Below are 12,139 nucleotides of genomic sequence, written 5' to 3' on the forward strand. Positions count from 1 at the left end.
AAGGGAATGCAGAACTTACAGCAAAAAGTCAGCGCTGATACACCGAAAAATAAGCGGTGAAGCCGAAAAATAAACGGCAAAGAGACTTTGGTTATTCCTAAGTGAATGAAGGCTATGGTTGTGGCTTCGTATGTGTGTGTCTGGACATTCATTTGCACGGTACATTACATCATATATTTGCATTCATAAACATTCATTTAGACATACATAGGATCATCATCATCATAACACAGGCAGTTGCTTCGGCTCTAAAGTTAAGGCTTCGACAAAAAGAAAAAGAAGCAGTTTTATGCTTCACTGTGTACAAAAAGAAGGGAAGGTGTTTTTCGCCTTCGGCTCAAAAATGCTAAGTTCGTTCACACCGAAGCACTTTATACATTGACGGAAAGGTAAGAATATATTACAAGGTATGGACAAAGTTCAGAGTAAAATTTAATTACATTATTCTTTACAAATGTTATTACAAGAGTTCTTAGAGTTTTTTCTACAGTTATCTATTCAAGCTTCATTAGTATCCATTGAGCTTCGGCTTCGGCTTCGTCTTCTTACTCTTCAGCTTCGTCGTCCTGTATATATTAAAGTATTGTAAGGAAGATTCAAGTTTGAAGGAAGAGGTAAGCACAAGGTATGATTTTGTTACCGGCTTATGATGACTCCGAGCTTCATCGCCAGCTATGCTTCGTCCACCCTTTGTCCATACCAGTTTTATAAATCTATTTGCTATGCTTCGGGCAAGGTTGGGAATATTATCCAGATCTGCTAGTGATAAACTGAAATTGGGTCTATTGACAACCTTTCCATGTTCGTAGCCAGATTTCAGGAAGGCGACAATTGTGCCCCGAGAAGCTACCAGGGCACAGAAGTCACCATGTCCAGCTATAACTTCATCAAGGTCATCAATTTCACCTTCGATATGTTCGAAGGCCCCTGGCAGGTCTTCAGTCGAAGGATTAAATTTCTCGCTGCTGGCTCCAACCGAATAGAAGACCTGCTTCAGTCATTGTATACATCGATTACTGAACTCCAGACATTTGTTTTGAAGCCCTGTCAATGATTTTTGCAAATTTGAACTTTTCTGGACCTCGGCCTCAAATTTTGCATTAAGCTTCTGCTTTTCTTGTTCAAAGCCTTCTAACTGGGAGAGAAGCTTCATATTTAATTCTGCTATTTTAGCTTTAGCTTCTGCCAATAATCCTTTGGTTGTCTGAAGCTCGAAGTCCTTCTTTTCAAGAGCAGCTGATTGGTCTTTTATTTTGCTTTCTAAACTCTCAATTATAACTTCGTGTTTTTTATCTTCCAAATCTTGTTGCATTTTCAAAGCTTTACTCAAAAGCATACTCTGCGCACAAACAACCTTCGTTAGAAAACATCTTTGTTATTTAAAATAATAAAAGTTAAAGAAAAGTTTACCTTGAAATTGGAATAAAATAAACTACCGACGATGTGCTGTCGTCGGTAGCAGCTAATGTCTGTCTCGAGCTTCGGGAAACCAATACTCTTTGATAGAGTACCAATAACCTTCGCTCCAGTGTGATCCCGGACACAGCCCAACTTTTCGTCATCGACACCACCGAAGAGAAGTGCCCCCGGCCGATATCCGCAAGATATGGCATACTCTTTTAACTCTTCTTTTTCAGCCTTTGTCAGCTCTTGTCCAACTAAGTTTTGAAAGTTAAAAATTTCATCTTCTGAAGTGTCTTTGGCTATTTCTTTCTTCTTCTCGGGCTCTGGGGCCGTAGTCTCTTCGGTGGCTGCAGCAGCTTCTTCTGCGGCCATGTCTAGCAGTATCTTATCAATATCAGCAATTGTGCTTTCTAAGTGAATATCTTCGGTTGTGGCAGCTTCGGCAGCTGTAGCTTCCGAAGGTGCAGCTTTGGTAGCTGTTGTGCTCTCAACAGCTTGTGCCTTTGGAGCTGAAGCTTGTGGTGGTGTCCCTTCAATGACTTCCGTCACTGTAATGATTCTTTGTTTTTTCGGCCTAGCTGCCTTCTTCGTTTTTGCGGGCTCCTTTTCATTCTGAAAAAGCTTCGTCAGATGTGGCCCCAGTGGACTTAGCTTGACAGGCAAAGATTCAGTCATTACCTTTAAAATTTCCTCCACGTCGGTGGTAGAGGGTGTTGCAGTAGTTTCTTCTTCATCATCAATTGCCTTCTGCTTCGGAGTTGTAGCTTTTCTCTTCTTCGAAGCATCTGTTTTCGGCTCAGGCTTCAGCTTTTTCTTTTTCAATTATTCCTCGTCATCTTTATTCAGAGCACCTGCCACTCTCTTTCTCTTCTGCCCTTCGGCATCCTTGTCTAGCCGCTCGTAGTCGGGATACTCAAAGTCCAGAGCATCCATTACTCGGTTCAACCTTCGCTTCGGACGGGTGCCGAAGGCTGCAGTCATTAGTTGATCTTCTTTTTTAGAGTAATTGCCGAGAATTTTGTTGCACATTACTTCAATCGTGTCTAGCCACTCTCGACAAGGCACTTTGAAATATTTCTTGAATTTATAATGATAAGGTAACCGAATAAGTTCCCCGTTCTTCTTTTCTCCCTCAAACTTCGGCATGTCCCACTCTTTTAAAGTTGGGAACACTCTGAAAGCTAGAAATTATTGCACTAAGTCCCTAGTGCCGATATGCTCCGCAATAACTCGAAATTCAGCCAGGGCAATTTGGCTTGGACTCCCTGGTGTCATGTTGCATTGGGGTCTGGCCTCTCCGAATATCAGTTCTAGTGGACTTTGGACCAGCTTCTCCTTTTCTTCGTCAACTTTGACGTAAAACCATTCAGACTTCCAGTCAGCTGGCCACTTGCTACGATAACTGATCACTGGAAATTTTGTACTCTTGCGATAGGCAAAATTGTAGCAGCCAAAGTTTTCATGCAGCCCATCTCCTCTAGCTTTTGTCTGATAATGAAGCTCGTGCACTCGGCAGAAACCTTCGGCAAATGGTTCCACCCCCTGGCTTCAGAGGGCCCAGATATAAACGCTAAGCCTAACGATAGCGTTAGGAGTTAGCTGGTGAAGATAGATCCCAAACTTCTTCAAAACATCAGCAATCATCTTGTTTAAAGGAAATCTTAAACCAGCTTTAAAGAAGCTTTTGAAGACCACTACTTCATCCTTTTCTGGCTTCGGAGTACTCCCCGCCGAAACGAACCAGCTCCTTCTTCGCTTCACTGAAATAGCCCAAATTCATCAGCTTCGGCATGTCATCTTCGGAAATGGTGGGTTTCCCAAACTCCAAGTGGCTGGGTTTAGTTGGCACTGCGCTGTAATCATCTTCTGACTCAACTTCCTTAGCATCAGCCTTCTCAGCTTCATCGGTAGGTGCATCCTCCGATACCACCAGCCCTGAATGTTGCATCACTTCAGAAATTGGAGCAGTTTCGGCACCTTTGGCTTCCTCTCCGTCGCGAGTAACTCTAGCTGTTGAACGTACTCTGGCCATCTGATGCTTGAATTTCTTGTTTTTCGAATGAAGTTGCAATTTTTAACTTTGCCGAAGCTCTTTCTTGTTACGAAGCTTGAGTAAAACAAATAGCTTCGGATGAGGGTGCAGTAAGCAAGCTTCGGCTTTGGTCAATATTTTGGCAGCAAAACAGTGCAATAGCAATGAATGTTGTGGTAACTTCACACCTACCCGTCTGTTTATATAGTGCCGCAGGTGGGAAGGTGAATCGTCAAGGTCTTCCGCACCGGACAAACAGCCACCCGCACTCATTGAACGGTGGGCCACAAAGTCCGAGAAGGTGAATCACCAGGGCGCGCGTAACTGCTGCAAGATGGGGCCACCTCGCGCACGGATTATTTTAATCGTTTCTTGCCAACGAGCTCAGGGAAGGTGTTTTTCGAACCTTCGACATCCCGAAGCCTAAAAGATTTTTTCACGGATCAAGCTCATTACGAAAAATGATCTAGCACCGCGAAGGGGCTACTGTTGGGGGTATGCTTCATAGTCGAAGATCCTAAAGAAAGAAACACCTTCGGCAGATCCTCTCAAAAGCAGTGCCGAAGCTATCGCCTATAAAGCTTCGGCACAGTGACATGTCTCAAGACGAAGGGGTGAACCGACTTAAAGATGAAATGACCTAAAGACCCATGATATTCTGTGTCATTATTGTAGTTGATTGTAAAGGGCATAAATGTAATTATACACAGGCTGCGCCCTGTGCCTATAAATAGGTGAATAGTACCCCTGTATTGTTCACGCAATCTTGTAATCACTAGCACATTACGCTGGAATTACTGTTTTCTGCCAAGGCAAAGGTATAAATGTACCTAAATATTATGTTTTAATATTTAGGTTTGTTTAATAAAATATGTGAATATTCTTATGTGTTTTTGATATATCATTCCCTTATGTTTCATATTTTTTATATACTTTATCCTACATTGTTTTATAACTAATCACGAAGGTATGACCTTCGTGATATCTTGCTCATGGCCTTCGTCCGAAGTTCATTAAATCCTTGGGGAGATAATGCTTCAATGGACGAAGGACATTAATATTTAACATTTTATGTTGCCTTGTTCTTAATTCATAGCATTTGAGAACAAGTCCCCAACAATGTCCATTGGGGATGTCTCCTAAGGAATCCGAAGAGCCCACACAAGCACAAGGTCAACCATCATCTTCCATGCAAGCATCTCCACTAACTCAAGATGAGGATCAAGCTCAAGATGATGAAAATGAAGATCAAGAGGATGAGCCACCTCAAGAGGAGGACAATGATCAAGGGGGAGCTGAAGCTAATAAAAACAAGGAAGATGATCAGGGATAAAGACCGCCTCACCCAAGAGTCCACCAAGCGATTCAAAGAGATCACCCCGTGAACTCCATCCTCGGCGATATTCATAAGGGGGTAACCACTCGATCTCGAGTCACTCATTTTTGTGAACATTACTCTTTTGTTTCCCCTATTGAGCCATACAGGGTAGAGGATGCACTAAGAGATTCGGATTGGGTGTTGGCAATGCAAGAGGAGCTCAACAACTTCACGAGGAATGAGGTATGACATTTAGTTCCACGTCCTAACCAAAATGTTGTAGGAACCAAGTGGGCATTCCGCAACAAGCAAGACAAGCATGGTGTGGTGACAAGGAACAAAGCCCGACTTGTAGCCAAAGGATATTCACAAGTCGAAGGTTTGGATTTCGGTAAAACCTATGCACCCATAGCTAGGCTTGAGTCAATTCGTATATTACTTGCCTATGCTACTCACCATAGCTTTAAGCTTTACCAAATGGACGTGAAAAGTGTCTTCCTCAATGGACCAGTCAAGGAAGAGGTCTATGTTGAGCAACCTCCCGGCTTTGAAGATAGTGAGTATCCTAACCATGTTTATAAACTCTCAAAGGCGCTTTATGGGCTCAAGCAAGCCCCAAGAGCATGGTATGAATGCCTGCGAGATTTCCTTATCACTAATGGCTTCAAAGTCGGTAAAGCCGATCCTACTCTCTTTACTAAAACTATTGCAAAGGATTTGTTTGTATGCCAAATTTATGTTGATGATATCATATTTGGGTCTACTAACAAAACTACTTGTGAAGAGTTTAGTAGGATCATGATTCAAAAATTCGAGATGTCTATGATGGGGGAGTTGAAGTATTTCCTAGGATTTCAAGTCAAGCAACTCCAAGAGGGCACCTTCATCAGCCAAACCAAGTACATTCAAGACATACTTACCAAGTTTGGAATGAAGGATGCCAAGCCCATCAAGACACCCATAGGAACAAATGGGCATCTCGACCTCGACACGGGACGTAAATCCGTAGATCAAAAGGTATACCGGACGATGATAGGATCTTTATTCTATTTATGTGCATCTCGACCGGATATTATGCTTTCTATATGCATGTGTGCAAGGTTCCAAGACGATCCTAAGGAAGTTCACCTTAGGGCCGTGAAAAGAATCATGAGATATTTAGTTTATACACCTAAGTTTGGTCTTTGGTACCCCAAGGGATCCACTTTTGATTTAATAGGATATTCCGATGCCGATTGGGCAGGGTGTAAAATTGATAGGAAGAGCACATCAGGGACTTGTCAGTTTTTGGGGAGATCCTTGGTGTCTTGGGCTTCAAAGAAACAAAACTCAGTAGCTCTTTCCACCGCCGAAGCCGAGTAGATTGCCGCAGGGCATTGCTGTGCGCAATTACTTTGGATGAGGCAAACCCTCAGAGACTATGGCTACAAATTGAGCAAAGTCCCTCTCCTATGTGACAATGAGAGTGCAATTCGCATGGCGGATAATCCCATTGAACACAGCCGCACTAAGCACATAGACATTCGGTATCACTTTTTGCGGGATCACCAACAAAGGGGGGATATCGAGATTGCTTATGTTAGTTCCAAAGAACAATTAGCTGATATCTTTACCAAGCCATTAGATGAGAAAACCTTTAGCAAACTTAGGAATGAGCTAAACATACTTGATTCTCGGAATTTTGATTGAAACATTGCACACATAGCTCATGTATATACCTTTGATCATATCTCTTTTCATATCTACGACTAATGTGCTTTCAAGTGTATCTCTATGCTAAGTCGTAGATTGAAAGGGAAATGGAGTACTCGGCGAAGACAAGGCTTCCACTCCACTCTATCGGTATCATTTACCCTTCGCCTTCACTCCACATGACTCTCAATTGGTATAATCTTTCACTCATATTTACTTGTACCAATGGGAGAGAAAGTAAAAGGGCTCACAAAGTCTCTGTTTTTGGCAATTAATGCCAAAGGGGGAGAGAGTATTAGCCCAAAGCAAAAGGACCACACCACCACCAATTTCAAAATTTTCAATTGATATATTTTGGTATGCTTACTTTCAAAGATTTTTCAAATTGGTATCTAAATCTTGTTCAAATTGGTAAAACCCTCTTGAAAACTAAGAGGAGAATTTCATTCGGGGGAGTTTTGTTTAAGTCAAAGGAAAAGCATTTGAAACAGAGGGAGAAAATTTCAAATCTTGAAAATGCTTCTTGCAATATTATTCATATACCTTTGACTATTTGCAAAAAGACTTTGAAAAGATTTTCCAAAAGAATTTGCAAAAACAAAACAAGTGGTGCAAATGTGGTCCAAAATGTTAAATAAAAGAAAGCAACCATGCATATATAGTAAAACTATATATTGGTTTAATTCCAAGCAACCTTTGCACTTACCTTATGCAAACTAGTTCAATTCTGCACTTATACATTTGCTTTGGTTTGTGTTGGCATCAATCACCAAAAAGGGGGAGATTGAAAGGGAAATAAGGTTTAAACCTTTTCCTATAAATAATTTTGGTGGTTGAATGTCCAACACAAATAATTGGACTAACTAGTTTGCTCTAGATTATATATTCTACAGGTGCTAAAGGTTCAACTCAAACCAATAAAAAGATCAAGTTAGGTTTCAAAAAGAAAGGAGCAAAAGAAACCGAAGAGCACCCTGGTCTGGCGCACTGTACTGCCCGGTGTGCCACCGGACACTGTCCGGTGCACCAGGGCCATACGAGTCTGAACTTGCCACCTTCGGGTTTCAGAAGCGCCGCTCTGCTATAATTCACCAGACTGTCTGGTGTGCCACCGGACTGTCTGGTGCACTAGCGGAGAAACTGCTAGGCAGCGCAACGGTCGGCTCCAACGGTCACCTGCAAGCTACAATGCGTGGACAGTTCGCGTAGAAGTCAGAACAACCGCCAGAAGGCGCACCGGACAGTGAATAGTGCTTGTCCGGTGCCACCAGAAGACAAAGCTTCAACGGTCGAAACCGTCAGAACCCTAACGGTTGGGTGACATGGCTGGCGCACCGGACAGTGTCCGGTGGCGCACCGGACTATCCGGTGCGCCCATCGACAGCGGCCTGCCCCAAGGGTTGAATTGGTGGTTGGGGACTATAAATACCCCACAACCACCTCCACTCCAACCATCCAAACATTCACTACTACTCATTCAATACAAGAGCAAAACACAAAACTCCAAGACACAAATCAAAGCCTTCGATCCAATCAAAGTCCCCAATTCAATTCTAGTCTTTAGGACTTGAGAGAGGATCGTTCTTGTGTTTCTTTGTTGCTCTTGTTGCTTGGTTTGCTTTCTTATTCCTCATTCTTGTTCTCTAAGTGACTTGTAATCAAAGCAAGATACACCAAGTGTGTGGTGGTTCTTGTGGGGTCTAAGTGACCCGTTTGATTAAGGAGAAAGCTCACTCGGTCTATGTGACCGTTTGAGAGAGGGAAAGGGTTGAAAGAGACCCGGTCTTTGTGACCACCTCAACGGGGACTAGGTTCATTGGAACCAAACCTCAGTAAAACAAATCACCGTGTCATCCGCTTTACTTTCTTGGTTGATTTATTTTCCCCTCTCTCCCGAACTTGGATTTTATTCTAACGCTAACGTCGGCTTGTAGTGTGTTTAAGTTTCTAAATTTCAATTTCCGCCTATCCACTTCCCCTCTAGGTGACTTTCACTCGTACACTTACATATCTATACTACTTTATTGAGAACCTAATGTGAGCACCTGGTGCTACCACGACTTTATCCTCCGTGCGGACACTCTAGGTTCGTCTCACGCGTCTCGACTGGTTCTCCCGTCCCACGTGCCCCACCACGTCATCGTGACCAGTGGGCCTAGCGCCTAATGCACGTGCAACACTCTCTCATCAACTGTCCTGTGGACCCCGAACGCCCACGTAGCCAGCTACTGCGCCTGCGTAGTACCCGACCCCGTCCTCGCAGGTACCACACCGCACAAAAAATAGTGCAGATCGAGCACTCGAATCCATGCCCCCTTGATCCCGAAATTTGTGGCTAACCACCGAACCACATGTACGCGCCCCGACTGATTCTCCTGCCCCATGCGCCCTGCCTTGACGTCGTGCCCTATGGGCCTCACGCCTAGCGCTCAGCAACCCATCACCTGACCTGCTCGCATAGCTACCACACCGCGCAAAAAATATTGCAGATAGAGCACTCGAACCCACACCCCCTCTTTTCCAGAAACTTGGGGTTTACCATCAAACCCACATACCTTAATGTTTAAAAATAAATAACAATTATATTTAAAATAAATATCTCAATACCTATTTATATGATATATAAGGACAACTGGCTAGTAACTACATCATAAGGCTTGATTACGCAGTAGTCATCATCGGCTCATCGCCACCATATAGATACATATGACAACAGGTTTAGAAGAAAGAAAACAAAAAATCAATTGCATCATGGTACAAGCAGGATACATAATCAATAATGACATTGAGAGAGGTTGGTTCGGCAATATGGGCGTGGTAGCAGCATCCGACTACCTTACTACTCTCTCTGTACATAAATATATGACACCGTTATTTTTTTAAAAAATTGATCACTTATCTTATTTAAAAAATAATGAGTTATTATTTATTTTGTTGTGATTTGTTTTATCACTTAAGGTAGTTTGTGGTTGACTTAAAGTTTTACATTTTTGAATAAATATTTTGAATAAGACAAATGGTCAAATTTTTGAAAAAAGTCAGTGGTGTCATATATTTGTGAATGGAGATAGTATCATACAAAGAATACAAGATTATGCAGGTGCATTCATGGGTACATCGATTTGATGCCTTCATCAACTGGTCCTCTGTCCCATGACTCATCCACCAAGTGCAACCATTATCCCATTAGCACCTGTGCCCGAGACAGCAATAATAGTTCAGAGCAAAAGAATCAGTTGTGGCAACTAGCATTTGGATTTACTGGGGGGGGAATCAAACATCAAGTGTCGAGAGGATGAAAAAGGGCAACAACTAATATGCAATCAGGTCTTATATGCAAGCGTGTAAGCGAGGTTCTTGGTCCATTAGATTATGATTCAACCATGTATCATATTTAACACTTAAACCCTTACACCACAAGCTCGTGTAGATTTATAGAAAACCCCCTAATAAACCACGATTATGTCTACCATTAGATAATGATCTAATTGACCAAGAGGCTCGCTTGCACGCTTACACATAAGGTCTGATTGCATATTAGTCGTTGCCGAAAAAAAGGTACCGAGCATACTAAGGCCCTGTTTGGTTCCTTAATTGGATGTTTGGTTTGAGTAATGAGGTAGTCCATCATCTTCTCACTCCTCACTTTCTTATTTGGTTTGTAGAATAGAATAAGTTGATCCATCATCATTCCATTCCCCATAGGCTAATAATTAGTACTAATACGAGGAATGAGTTCATTCCACCAAATCTGTGGAATGAACTTATGATGCATCACTTCATCTAGAATTGATTGATTCTTCAAACCAAACACCGCCATAGTCACTAGACTAAACTTTAGTCACTTTTAGTCCCTAAAGAAGCAAACATGGTGACTGAAGTGGGGTGACCAAACTTTAGTTCTTTAGTCACCAAGGGGGCGACTAAAAGGGACTAAAATAGTATTTTAACCTTATTTGCCCTCTCCACTTTATTCTTAGAGCAAACATCCACTAATTAATAAGGGCAATATAGTCATAATTCATATCAATTAATGCTCTTTAGTTCGATTTAGTCATTGGAACCAAATGGAATACTTTAGCGACTAAATTTTTAGTCACTAAAGTTTAGTCTAGTGACTAAAGGAACCAAATAGGGCCTAAGTGTATGATTACTGGCCAGATTTACGAGAAAAAAATATAGGAAAAATATAGGAAAATATAGGAAAAGTCACAGAAAAAATGCCCTCTATGTGTATTATGCCAACTGGATTATTTGGGATTGTCTTGTATAGCTCAATCTTCTTTATAAAGTCTTGGTGATGTATCTTGGCCTCAGCTTTGATTCTCTACACCAGGGAATCAGTAATAGTTTCACCGAAGAACTCAACCTCCATGAGTCTTGGGAGGTTCTCACTGCTGAAAATATCATTTGCAGGATCTCTGCCTCTAGGGGCACCTCCATCAAATCTGAGCTCATCAAGGTTTGGTGCACCGTCTACAATCAGCTGCTTGAGCCTGGGAAATAGAGTTCTCCCAAAGCAGTGGTGTGTTCCCATGAATGATTCATGGTAGAGTTTGAGGGATACAAGAGTTGGAAGCTTCCCCAGCAATGCCTCATCCATAAAATTCTCTTGGAGGGACAGTTCAATTAGGTAGCTAAGGGATGAAGTCCATGGAGTCTTACCCACACGTACAATATTTCAATGAAGACCCCCCCGGGGGGTTGATGTTAACTCCACGAAGATTTCAAGTCCGACATTCTTGTTGCATCAGTGGATTGTGGATGATAGACAGCATTTTCATCATCATTGCTACTTACGCATTCTTCGGTAAGGAGAGGCAGTTGTGGGTAGGCATTTGGTGGGATGTTTGGCAGCTTTGGGTTTGCGTAGGCATGTAAATATAGAAAGTTGGTGGCTTTGGGTTTGTGTAGGCATGCAAATATAGCAATCTCCAACAAACCATATAAAATGCACTCCCTTTTATTTGGATAGTTGGTTCCTGCATGCATTTTGGGAAACGGTCGTTGCTCTAAGGGCGGATGTCACAATGAGAGAGGGTATTCATTTTTGGCATGTCTCTCTACTATTACACAAAATACACTCTTCATATGTGTCACCCGTTTAAGACTTTTTGCCTCGTGTATAGTGCTATAGGAGAGGTATTTTTGTGTTTTTGTGGTTGTTTGTCTAGGCTATTGGAGAAAACCTTACATTAGTATGGATTGAAAGACATATAATCTTACGTTGTATTGTCTACTCCCCATGAAATAAATGAAGTCGTCTTGGATAGATTTGGAGGTGACGATCACTTCTAATATTATGTCATGAACCTTATAGCACCCGACCAAATCGGTGCTAACAATGTGGGTTGGTGTAACAATGCTTCGACTCACGAGTTCATCAAGAAAAACCCTAAACAGAAACATCGTTAGCTTAGAAACAAAGTTTGTTTAAAACAGAAAACCATGTGAAAGGGAAACCTTAGATGTAAACTTGATTCAGTGAAACTTCTTTGTTAGTATGTTCATCATTTGTAGCTCCTACATTATCTAGGTTAGTAGCAGCAGTAGCAGCTTTTGCCTAGCCTCTTCTTATAGTGTGGTCTGAGTTGTTGCAACTAATTCCTTAGCTTCTTGTTGAACCCCATCCTTTTAAGCTTGCAACCTGCTGCATTGTGGTTGGCTTCACCACAATGTTTACAGTGAATCAC

The sequence above is a fragment of the Zea mays genome, chromosome 3 (assembly GCF_902167145.1).
Source record: "Zea mays cultivar B73 chromosome 3, Zm-B73-REFERENCE-NAM-5.0, whole genome shotgun sequence".
In the NCBI taxonomy this organism is placed as follows: domain Eukaryota; kingdom Viridiplantae; phylum Streptophyta; class Magnoliopsida; order Poales; family Poaceae; genus Zea; species Zea mays.